We start from the raw sequence: 12972 nt of genomic DNA, 5'->3' as shown, positions 1-12972 counted from the left end.
AATAATAGGAGGAGTGTAGAGCTAAATTACTGCACCAAATTACTGAGCCACGCTAGAGATGACGTATTAAGAGAAAGTTTGTTAGCAGTGTGATAGTGCATGGTTTATTTGCTGTAGCCAAGCCACTGAAACCTCAAAAACAGGTTGCAACTGTCAGACACAACTTCGATAGATTTTTCTAGTAACATGTCCCATCTAATCTGTTCTTTTCTCCTGCACGTAAAAAAAAAAAAAAAAAAAACACCAAACAAACAAACAAAAAAAAACAATAAAAAAAACACACACAAAACCCAGAAGAATCAGAACGAATTTGTCTCATAAATAAAAATTACATATAGTATATGACATTTCAGTGTTACTCAGCTGATAGTAAAAGATAGCACTGGTTGGTATTGCTTTTTCCTAGAAAGTTCTCCTACGGATGCTTTTTTTTTTTTTAAAAGAGACTAATATCTTTATTAATGAATTTCATGCTAATTGTTCTTTATTAAAAGAAATATTTGAAAGTTGAAGTTCTCTTTCTGTATTGTATGAGCACACGTTCCTCAGCTGTACTACTTTGTCTTTGGAACTACTTACTGGGCTAATTATCAGGGTTAATTCCTTATGTGGCAACTGCTTTTCTTGTCATTGCTGTGATGAGATTCATTCTTTTTTATTTCATTATAAGATGAACGAACAAATACTGATATAAAAGATGTGAATTATTATGTCTCATGGGGACACCGAACATTTTCTTCAACCTACTAAAATGTCTTTGTGCCTAGTTGGTTAACGCTTCTTGATCACCATAGGGCATGGAGCCAGGTGTATGAGGTCGTCCTCACAATGGCATTAGAGACCTTTTTCTTGAAAGGCCATGTATTGAATTTTCACACTGGCTTAATATCTGAATCCATTAGTGTAATACAGTATGCCGTATCTTATGCTGGTTTGTACTGAATTCAGTTTGTAATCATGATGTCTAGTTTGCTAATTGAATTAAGTCTTTCTCTGGTTTCTCACTGTGCTTTGTAATCCGCTCTAAAAATGGCCATCAGCAAATTTGGCTTGAGTATATTTTACTAGATAGGAACATATTATGCAGAAATGCACTTTAAAATGAAACCAAAGAATTTAGGTTGGAAGGGGTGTGTGGAGATTGGCTACTTCAGTCTCTAGCCCATAGCAGGGCTTAGGTTGCTTGGGGCCTTCTTTGCTTGAGTTTAGTACTGCTGAATTTCAAGATGCACTGAACCAATATTGCAAAGCCTCATGCAACAGTGTTGTAACATGCCTTTTAATTAGGCTTTACTCAACATCTTTCACAAACTAAAAAGTGTGTGAAACATCTTGCAGACAAACAGGCCTTTTAAAAAGTAACTAGTTAAAATTTCACCTTCAGAAGTACTATGATTGTAGGTTCTGCTTTGACATTGTTAGTGAAAATCGCAATATTAACATCATCCCTGAAACATCAGTGGGAAACCCAACATCATTATAGTGATTAGTGTACACATTAATTGCGTGGAGTTAATGAATCTGATTTTTTTTTTTAGTTTTGCATTCATAGAGAAGCTTTTTCACATTTGAAAGCTGTATAGTCCTAAAAAAAAAAAAAAAACAAACAGAAAACACAAAATCTCCACAAAAAAAAGTGTTTTTTAATCTTAACTATGTTATATTAAATTTTTACATCACTTAGAGTTTGTGCAGCAGGTCAGGTACCATCTAATATATTCCTGAAAAATTGTTTCAATTAGACATCAGTTCACACTGTTTAACTCAAGGGAAGCAGAACACATCATCTGATTGAAAGGAAATAATCCTGAGATTCAGTGATTCTCAGACTTGATAGGTGTGTGTACAACATTTTAGATTAGGCAAGCTACATAAATTGTAGATAGAGCTCATTGGTTTTCCAGATTTTATAGAAAACTAATATAAACCACAGAGTAGGTGAAAATTGTTCTCTTACCTATTATTTCCAAATTTGCTTTGCACTCTGTGACTAATGACATTGGTCAGATTCAGCTCAAATAGATCTGTTCCCTCAGATAGAGCATTAATAATGCATATGCATTAAGACTCCTTCTGAGAGAATATTTGAGCTCTGACATATTGAACACTGACAAATTAAAGCTTTCTTATCAGGGTACTTCAAAAACCTTAGATACCAGTTGCGTTTTTCAAATAGCCTGGAAAGGTGTTTCTCTTATACCAACCTCAAATAGGTGGTTACCAAAGCAATAAACAAACATTTGCCATTCTTCTCCATCAGTATAAATATTTCAGTACTGCAAAAATGATTACAAAGTTCTTGTCTGCCAAAGAAGAATGGCTGCCTGTTCTTTGCTTAGATTCCAGTTGTTTGTGATCAAATGTTTTTCAGGGTTACAAGCAAGCATTCACAATATATTTATAGCTATGTGATTTGTTTAGATTATTCTGGGCACAGCAAAAACCGTGTGAAGATTCTGCATATGATTAAGAGTGCAGTGTAAGGATAGCACAGAATGTGAAAGCAAAACAATTTATGAAAACAGTGTGTAAACACTTGGAGATAAATATACTTTGATACTGTATCTTCTGGTTCACAAAAAATAGATTTTCCTGTCCTTATGTTTCCACAAATTACCTTATAACGTCTGAGTTATACTACTATGAAAATTAGTAAGCATTTCATAAACTTGAATATCAACATGAGTTAAGACTGCAGTGATACCACATCATAATACTTAAGTACCACTGTCTAAATACTGCTTTTGTGTAAGGTGTTATTTTTTTTTCAGTCTCTAAACATGTAATGCTGATTTTGTCCTGTTACTTTGACCATGTGAACAAATGTCCTAGTTTCTCCCTGCAAACCCATGCTATCCTTTTTGCCTACTTAAAAGATTTAGGTGTTTGTCCTGCAATTCACAGATTTATGGTCCTATACAGCCTGTGGTTTTACATTTTGTACACCAAAACAGACACTTATATTCATTAAATGTGAATCTGTGATAGAACATCTGACGTTTATCACAGTGAGCAACTAAAGTTTACAAATCCAAATTTACAGAATGCTCTTGTAAGACTCAGCCAGTGAATATTTAAAGTATATGAAGTACTTGAAGTACGCTTTTGACTACAAATAGTCAAGTGTGACAGAGCTTTGTTCGTATCAGGTGGCGGTGTCCATACACCTTATAATGAGAATAGATTAGCTCAAAGCAGTCTATCTCCCATACTTTTCAGGGAAGAAGCTGATAAGGACAAAGGAGAGCCATTATCTTGTTCGAAACAATGCATTACAGTTCTAAAAAGTTAACATGATGATTTCTTTGATCTCAGAAAAGCTACTCATCATATGATCAAATAAGTAAATTTCCTAGCAAAGTCTTAGAAGTTGTGCGTTCGTGATCAAAAGCACAATTTACTTGTGATACGGTTAATTTAATTATATAACATGTATTCTCGGTGGAGACTCTTTGATGTGACAAACCAGAATGTCTGAGTATTAACATATGGAGAATTGATTGATTGATTGATTTAGTAAATATCTTCTTCAAAGATGGTTCTGAAATATAACAGCCTATCTGGAACAGGGAAAATAAATTAGCTGTAAGTAATCAGTGTTGCTCCTTGAGGAGAGAAGGTGGAAAAGAAGCTGAAGATCATCCTTTGGAAAAAGGCATCACGCACCTCTAGTGAGAATACCCTTTAAGAACACTATTTCCTCTTTTCATCTTTTTACAGTTAATTATAAAATCCTTGTAAATACCCAAATGATTTATTTGTATTTGTGTCCCTGCCCTTTTGCTTGGTTACTTGATTACACAGGTGCCTTTCTGTTAGATGCTAGCATGTTGTATGAAGTGATCAGCTGAAATGGTGATAATAGCTCAGCCACCAAGTTTCATGTGGAAAGAGAGGATATGTGAAATGGCTCTGCTGTTTGTGGGCAGTGTGATTCTTAGGGAAGTCTGCATGACAGAGCAGGAACTTTTCATGAAATTGTTCACAGGAGGTTTTGCTGTAAGCTGTTTGTCGGCTTTGACAGTAACATACACGGTTTTCTGATTCATAAAAAATAACATGGATAGAAATTAAAACACTTAGAAAAAGTGGCTAACGTCTGCCATATTTATTGGCTTACTAAATTTTCTAAAGTTTTCTAAGATGCATCCAGCTGACATGGCTAACTTATAAGGTGTATAAAACTTTGAAAGTTGGTCATTTGAGCAACTAAGTAGGAATTTTAACTTAGGCTGAGTCCTTCTGTAAATAACTTCTGATGGCAGTTAATAACTTTGGCTGATCTAGGTTTGATGCATTTTCTGTGGTGTTGTCAACTATTAGTCTAAGTGAAAACAGAACGAAAATTTCTAGCATCTGTAGCTGTTAATCTGTGCCATTGTCTTGGTAGGCTATATTGCATGATTACCGCATCAGATTTCTTGTCACATATGCTTGAAAATGTTCTTTAGCAGTGTGTGCTCAGGGTGTCCATAATACTGAACTGTTCTGTTTGGAGCATTTTAAATTCTTATAAGCATAACATGGAGTGCAGAATAATAGCAGCTCTAAAATGCAAAGGTCTAAATCAGGGTTGAGAGTCTAAGAGAGTTCAAGGTATTGAGTTTTATCTGAGCTCCCTGTAGTATTTCTTCTTTTAATACTTAAAACAGTTTTGATTCACTGTAGACTCCTTAGCTGATACTTCATGCACCTGCTTATTTGTTATGCCTCAGGGCTCACGGTTGGGCATACATACATTTAATGATTTTTCTAAAGCCATGTTTTAATTGAATGGAATGGCTACTCGTTTTCAAATATAATACACTTTTGAAATTATGGGATATTTTGCATACATTGCATACAGTCAAATCTTGTGTACCTTCTGATAAGATTGCATTTCTTGAAGTGACCGATATGTGAAAAGGAGCTTCAAAACCTAACCTAAATAGCATTAATATTTAAAAACAAAATACAACAAAAACCTGGCCCCTCTCCCCCTGATTAAGATATAACGTTTTTTTCCCTTTTGGTGGAAAACTGAAAGTTGTTAGTCTGAGAACCTGTGACTCTGCTGGACAGCGTGTTCCCGAACCAAGAGCACCCATAACAGTGTGTTTTCTGCTTTTCTTGGTCACACAGAAACGTGCTTGTGGGATTGCTGTTCTGGGAGGAGAAGGTTCCTCTTCTATCCAAGTTGTCTGTCCCACTTAGTTATGATCATCTGGAACAACATATTTGGACTTTAATCATGGAATCATAGAATGGCTTGGGTTGGAAGGGACCTTAAAAATGATCTAGTTCCCCTCCCCCCTCCCCCGCCACGGGCAGGGATTCCACCCACTAGATCAGGTTACCCAGGGCCTCATCCAACCTGGCCTTGAACACCTCCAGGGATGGGGCATCCACAACCCCTCTGGGCAACCTGTGCCAGTGCCTCACCAACCCGAGAGTGAAGAATTTCCTCCTAACATCCTCCTGAGAAAAGTGGCTCCATTCAGTCAGTGTTTACAATGCTTTTGCTTTCTCTGTGTCTTGTAACAGAAGAAATGATCTACTCGGCAGCGTCTAGGTCAGCACCTGCTCTTGCTGTTACCCTGTCTTGTTTTGCTGCTAATTCACTTTTGAAAGGATCTTCTTCCATCCATTTGCAAAGGGTCACTTACTCGTTTGTCTGAGTTGGATGTATTTTTTTTTTTACTCTTCTATATATGCTGCAATTCTTGCAATGAATCATATATATGCTTTGCATGGTGGAAAGGTGATGTGCAAAAATCTGAGGAATATTAAATTTCTCTTTTTTTCCTGTAATAGTTATTTTTTTCTTTCCCATTTATGAAAAATAAATTTAGATTAAAATTACTTGGAGTCTGGAAGGGGAAGTTGAGTTGTTAATTAAGTACTCCAGAGAAGCGATTTTTCAACTTTAATTGAAATGTTTGTAATGAGTAGAAGCAACACCTTCCTAGAGGCCTTGACCCAGGGAAGGAAGGGGGAGGATCTGTACAGGTCTTAATTGCCGAAATCTAGCTAGTATTGAAAAGCTGCCAAGGAAGCAATTAGAAGAAACGGCCCTCAAAATGCAGTGAAAGAGACAGAAGAACCAGTCACTAGTGGAGAACAGCAGTGGACCTCGCAGGCAGATGGCTTAAACCACCATTTCGAGCTGGTAGTGTTAGAGGTAATAGTGAATAGATTTAGAATAAAAGAGATTTGTTTTCTTTGTGTTGTTCCTAGGGGCTTTCATTTAACTCCCTATGCCTGCAGAATATGCTCCACGATGGTAGACTTGCTGCTTGCTCTGCGGCTGTGTGACTTATTTTCACGAGTGCTGCATGAAGAGTTTGGTACCCGTAACCAAGAGGCCAAAGACCCCAAATTCTAGTTGCTTCTGCTCTTTACATTTTATAATATCCGTCTCTTCTCTTGTATGCTCTTTTCCAGAAGAAGTCATGTTTGCATTTCATTAATTTCTTATTTAAAGTTTAAACTTCCTATAAGAATTTAATTAGTCTAATCAACCTAATACTTCAAATTATTCCTTTCCTATATTTCTGTTAATTTGTTGGCAGCCAGCAGGCTTTCGGTAATATGCACATGAAAAATAAACTTCAGACAATAGTTCTTAAAGTCTCTGAGGCTAAAGATCTGAAGGGCAGATCTACCTTGAAGGATCTCCAACGGAAGTAAAACATCCAAGGGAAGATCCAGTCAGTACGTTAGAATTTGTGAAGTAAGGATGTGTCATGGTGTGTCTTCAGAAATATGACCTTTGTGGAAATGAAGACTGGGATGTTCATGTCCCTGTCCTCCATGTGGGGAAAATGGGAGGAGCTACAGTAAGCTATTTTAGCCTTCCTTTATTTAATCTCTTGGGTTATGTTATCCATTGTAATTATATATTTAATAATTGCATACTTAATGTTAGAGAGTGATATAAGAGAGTTTTGGGGGCTGAAATTTTAGTACTTTTCTTGGTGTATTTTATTTTATAAGCCTTAACTGGGTAGAGAAAATTAAATTGATGGTAAAAAGAAAGCATATTTGTGCCTAAGCCACTGAAGAAATTAGTTTGTTTGTTTAGTCTGACCTCCTGTTGTGAAAGGTATTTTTGTATAGTTCTTGTTGAAAATGAACAAATGTCAGAAGGCTGATAAAAACTAAACTGTTGCTACATATTAGCCAAATGCCTGTTGTATGCTGTTGGTATTTGGGCACATTCTGATCTTTGTTTTCTCAACAGAAAATGATTCATATTAAGCAAAGAAATACCAGCAACACATCCCATCTAACTTGCTTGGTATTGATGTTGTACTCTTTCCACTGTATTGTGTATCTTGGAAACACATTAGACCCAAGACGGTCAAAATTCAGTTTTGTAAAATGAGGCATAGAGTTCATGTTGTTAGATATTTCAAGATTGCCAAGGTTCGTCGCTTTACTTGGACTTCAGTATTAGTGCTTTGTTCATGACATGTTTGTCTTGAAGGTTTGGAGTTACTTCAGGTTTTTGAACTGTTATCCCAACTGCTATAGGAAAGTAATAAAAATATAGTTTCAGCTGTTGCATTGTATTCATGTGCGCAATATTATGGTAATTTGAGATGTACCTGTACATGTGGCAAGATAATCTTGGACTGTCAGTGACGTTATTCTGTGGTCAGTCGTGCCATTAACCTAGGTGAAGGTGATTACTAGAATGAATTCCCTCTGCAAAAGCTTGAGGGGACTGTTAATAATGTGACAGTTTCTGACACTGTTTATAAAGGTGTTATGTGGGTGGCTGAAGAAAAGGTGGTCTGTGCATCAATTTACTTTTCTGAGAAGTAAGAGTCAACTGCATCACTGCAGATTTGTGGCCTTTTTAAAAGGGGAATATTTCATTGGCACGATGTCAGCAAAAATGGAGTGCTTAGAAGCCTGATATCGGGTGTGGTTGTGTAAGTCTCCTGGTAACTCTTTCCTGCCCTGCACTCTCCAAACTTCGCAGGTGAGATCTGCCCAGAGCTGCAGGGCTGACTGAAGCAGATGGTCATTCCTTTCCTTCAATGGTGGCTCTGATGGCTTATGCAGGGATAGGAATTGAGTGCCCAAATGATGAAGGGGACTAGCAAGACCTGCATCTGCAGGTCTCTGGGTGGTGGTGTAGCTGTGAATTGGTCCCAGTGGGACTAATATTCTGCAAGAAACTTGAAAAGAGAAAGCTTTACTAAAAAGGCTCTGGGGCAGCCCAAGGACGTTGCTCTAGTGACTGGAGTAAATCTGGTTATGGGGATATAGTGCTGTACAGGAGAGGGCACTCATGGTTGTCCCTTACAAAAATTCTGCTGCTGAATTAAGGAGAGAATTGGAAAAAAATTCTTAATTACAGATTCACTCTGTTTCTGTATTCTGACATCTTGTCCCTGCTAGAGCGTAGGAGTTATAACAGTCTGGGGAAAAAGTAGAAGAGAAAAAGGGAAGCTACTTTTGACTCCCCGTAATGTTTGTAAGAAAAAGAGGCAATTTTACAATGAAATAAGGGACAAAATTCTCTGTCACTATTTATCTCAGATTAAGTATTGCTGGTATAGGGGTGACTTCCTGCTCCAGATGCTTATCAAGATTTTTCAAAAGCAGCGATGGATAATATGTTCATTGGGATGAGCATGGGGCACCCCGTGATAGAAGTTGAGAAGGCTGGACTGGTGACTCCGTCCCACTCTGCCTAAGGGGAAAGGGACCAAGTTTAAGTCCTAAATCAAATTTTTCTAATACTGGCCACAGAAATTGTTTCAATTGTATGATAGAATTTTTGTAACAGTTGTGTGTGAGTTCCTATTTATTTTCCTGGCAAGAAATACTCCTTCTCAAGACAATATTCGTAGTTGTGAGTTTAAAATTAATACTGGCTTAATATTAATTTTCTTCTGTATTTTGGAACATGCCTGCATGTTGGGTAGTAAGTTTTTTTTGATGCCATGTCATTAACAGCTCTCATCTGTGCTCTCAGAGTATCAGTGTAGGGCTTGAATGCTGTAATGGGCTTGAATGCTAAGTCCTCCTTTATGGTTGGAGGTGACTATGAAAGGTTGTGTGCTGTGCCATGGCTCATGTTTTTCCTTTGAAGTTGCCAGATATATTTACTATTTTTTAAAACTGAAAAGACAGTATATGCTGTTTAGAGTAAAAGGTTTTATGGAAAAAAAATCCCGTGGTTCTTGTGGTATGGGCCATAGACAAAAGATGAGTTGTTTTTGATCTCTACTTTGAAACTTTTGTGTGGTATCACAGAACAGGTATTAGATGCCAAACATTTCATATGTTGATATGTATGTATGCTATACGTATATAAATGTTCAAAAGTAATATATCGAAAATGAAAATACCAATCCCCCAGATTTCTTAGGCTTCAAACTTTACGTTAAGAGCAAACTTTATGTTAAGAAACATGTGACTTGATATATACTGCTACAGTGCATCATCGCAGACTACATCAGACATGGCTGGTGTGACATAGTGTGACTACAGAACTGGATTTGCCATCATGCAGCATGACTGAAAGGTGCTAAATATGAAAGCGTCTTCCTGTCCACAGTTAGCAGTGAAATATATGTATTTAGATAAACCTTTCCTTATTCTACCTCCACATTTATGGATGTTACAGTTCAATCTTTTTTAATGTCGTTATTAATCTCACTGTATTTTCATTCGCTTTACATTACTCTGCATTCAGAGTAAACATTTTGGATTTTGCACTGTTCTTTTCTACTGCCTTTGTCAGAATATTGACAACTGGAAACTGCTTTCATATAAATGTGACAGCTTTTTTTGAGGGGTAAGGAAATGCGTTCTTGTCTAACATGAAAAAATGATGCATCTAAGTAATTAATATTTTTAATAGACTTATCTCTTTATAAATAGAATCCTAAGAAATGATGCATATAAAACCAAAGTTTTTGAAATGCGACATTCACAAATTCAAGAATATATTTCGCTGATATGTGCCCATTCCCATTTTACCTCGAATTGTAGACTGCTAGGAGGAATGATCACTAAGAAAACGGGAATGATGCTCTTCTCAGTGAATATAATGGCATGGTTTGTTTTGAGACTACCATTTGGAAGTATATTTAAATATAATCCTCTGCTCAGTCTTTCTTTTTGTGCAGACTTCTGATTCCTGCTCTTTCTTGGACAGAATCTTCTGCAATATTCTGAGGCTTTAGTCCCTTCAAGATTCATTTAATGTGTGATTGACGTACTTCAGTGGCATCTTCTTTGCTTTCTTGTTTGTTTTTGCTTTTCTTTCTGGCTTTGGGGTGAGGGGTGGGAATGATATGTTTTGAGTGGTGGAAGGGATAGCAAAATTTAAAAGGCTCTTTGGTTTATGAAGACTTGTTGCATACCCCTAAAAGAGCTGCTCAGATGTAGGTCTTTTAAAAACAGCAGTTCTAAAGGATCTTTGTGCAAGTTTGGCTTTAGCCAGCAAGTAAATATGTGAAGTTCAATGGCAGTGAATTGACAGGGAGTATGAAAGGCTTGTAGGTGGTGAAGAAAATGAGTGTTTAGAAGGAGAATTTGTTGAAGCAATCTTCAGAGTAGAATCACTCAACTAAAACCTGGTGGGATTTATAGAACCTTTGAGAAATGATGCATTTATATGATCCTTAAGAACTGAGGAGTATTTGGATCTGAGCTATGCCCTCCTGTAGGTCGTGATGGACAAGGTAAATTTAAGTTTGCATTGCATTCCGAAGTTTGTATTGTATTACACGTTTCCAGTTTATATTTTTCTACTTATACAAACAGGACGCATTTACAAATTTTGGCATACAGTAGAAAGCTGAAGTACTAAGTCTGTTCATCGGGATAAACCTTGTCTTGTTTAGGACCTGGTAAGCTGATAGTTTAGTCCATAGGTGAAATAAAAACAACTTACTATATTATCGGAAGGTGGAAGGCCTTGTGTCAGCTCCTCTGTGAAGGGACAGCTTCATTCTTTGCCATTTTAGGACTATGCTTCATTTTTCCTCTCAATAAATTTTTCTAATAGGGGTTATAAAATAAAACTGAATGGCTCAAAAGTTCCTTTTAATAGAAGTATCAACCCAATGTATTGCTATTGTTCTGTTAATAGGAGGTATATTTTCAGTAGTTTATATGTATTTCGATCTTTGTAGAAGAGTCCTAGGGAAGAATGGAAGAGAACTTTTACATATGACAGAAACTTAGTCACATAGTTGCGTTAAGCAATTGCATGCAATTCTTTGGTTCGTACTTGAAAAATGGTCACGATGTTAGGATTAATTTTATATGCTTTGAAACGTGATGAGTCTCTGCACATGAGGTGGGTGCTTGTGACGTGGTTTTGCAAGCTATGCTGGTCTGAATCAAATGGTTTAAAGACAAAACTGGTTTAAAAACAGCTTTTGTTGCAATTGTAAGTATTGTGACTCATTCTAGAATTTTCAGCATTGTCTGTAGTGAACTGTGTAGCCTCAGAGGTTTTATCAGACCCTTTGCAAATGTGTTGTGCAATACAGGCCTTGCTCTGCAGAGTTAAGAACCCTGAAATAGTGCATTGTTTTTCTGGTTTTAAAAGTTCTTCTGTTTTGAAGATTAATTTAGCCTGATACCTGTACCTTCCTGCTCTGAATAGGTAGTATCTGTGCCTTTTTGAGTAGGTCTTGTAGTACTGATATCTTGCGTAGCACAGCAAGAAGAGACACTAGTGAGCGAGTTAAAACAGGACTGTGTGAAAGGCTATTCTCGAGCATAAAAGCAAAATCCCATTTGCTTTCTGAGTATGGTTTCATTTTCAGCACGTTCATTTTCAGCAGGCAGATTAGAAGACTGACCTTTCTGACACTGGGTACTTAAACAGGTTATCTGAATGTTTTTTTCATAAGCCTTTTCATTCAGTCCTGGAGAGATTGATGCTTGCATGCTTACTTATATTTGTTTCACTGCAATTTGTGGCTGTTCTGTGTTATAGTCCAGAAGTTATTTATAATACATAAAAATGAAACTTGCCTAATAAGTACCTCCAGCTTTAATGCCTGAATTTGTAATTTTGTGTGTCAGGAAAGCTTCTTATCTTTCCTTTTGAGTATTGTAGATTATTCCATTCTTATTCTCTGTTTTTTCCCTGTTTTAATTCCTATGCATCCCGCGTTCCTTTGTTTTGGCAAGAAATACCAGAATTCTATGGAGTCCTAAACATTCCAAGATAAATAATCTTTAAAAATCCATTAATGTGTCCTACATATATTCTTTTTGTCTCGGATAGTCTAGCTTAATGTCGTCGAGTATTAAATTATGCAGCTAGCACTTCAGTGGTTCTGTTTTTGTAAGTGTAAGGTAGTTGCATTTTCGTAATTTGAGGATATCATTGAATTAAAGCAAAAGAGATGACAAATAACTTAAAACTTCCTGTCCCCTCTTTCCTCACGGAAATGTGGAAAATGACAGAAAAAAATGGATTACTTAATAAAATTTAAATAAGCCTGCAAACAGTCACCAGTGCAACAAAATGAGTGGGTCATATTTAACTTAAACTCCCACTTTTAAATGGGATCAGTAGAGAGGATAAACAAGAGACAGCAATAGATTAGTGCTTAGGCAAATTAGATGTATGGAAATAAGTCTGCGACTACCGTGTTGCAGTATTTTAGCAGTATAAATAGTGATCTTCTACTTCATTTGTTAAATCATGGTTGTGTAGCAACAGCTGTAGGCATTGATGAAGCTCATTTAAGAAACACTAACAAAACCCCTAAATATTTTCTAACTGCTTTTGAATTTGCTCTTGTTATCCAGTGTATTGTTGCATAATTGTGACCTAATTGTCCCAAATTTGCTGCTTATGTTTTTCTAATGGCGTGGTTCTGAAACTGTGAGCTGCTCTTCTTTGTAGATACACATAACAAAATATTTGAGAATGAAGAAGTGAGTGTTCTTTGGGTCTGTAAAATGAACCTACTCAATGAAGATTAAAAAGCAGACTTGTAT

The 12972-nt window shown here is 36.6% G+C and overlaps 1 protein-coding gene across 3 annotated transcripts in view; it reads left to right on the top strand.

Moving 5' to 3' along the window:
* The window catches only part of VAV3 (vav guanine nucleotide exchange factor 3), a 174941-nt gene that overhangs the window by 93396 nt on the left and 68573 nt on the right, over window positions 1–12972 (top strand). The gene's annotated exons all lie outside the window — the stretch shown is intronic.

Source organism: Anser anser (genome assembly GCF_964211835.1).
Source record: "Anser anser genome assembly, chromosome: 8".
In the NCBI taxonomy this organism is placed as follows: Eukaryota; Metazoa; Chordata; class Aves; order Anseriformes; family Anatidae; genus Anser; species Anser anser.
The sequence above is the reverse complement of the archived record's forward strand: the minus strand, read 5'-3'. Positions and strand labels throughout refer to the sequence as shown.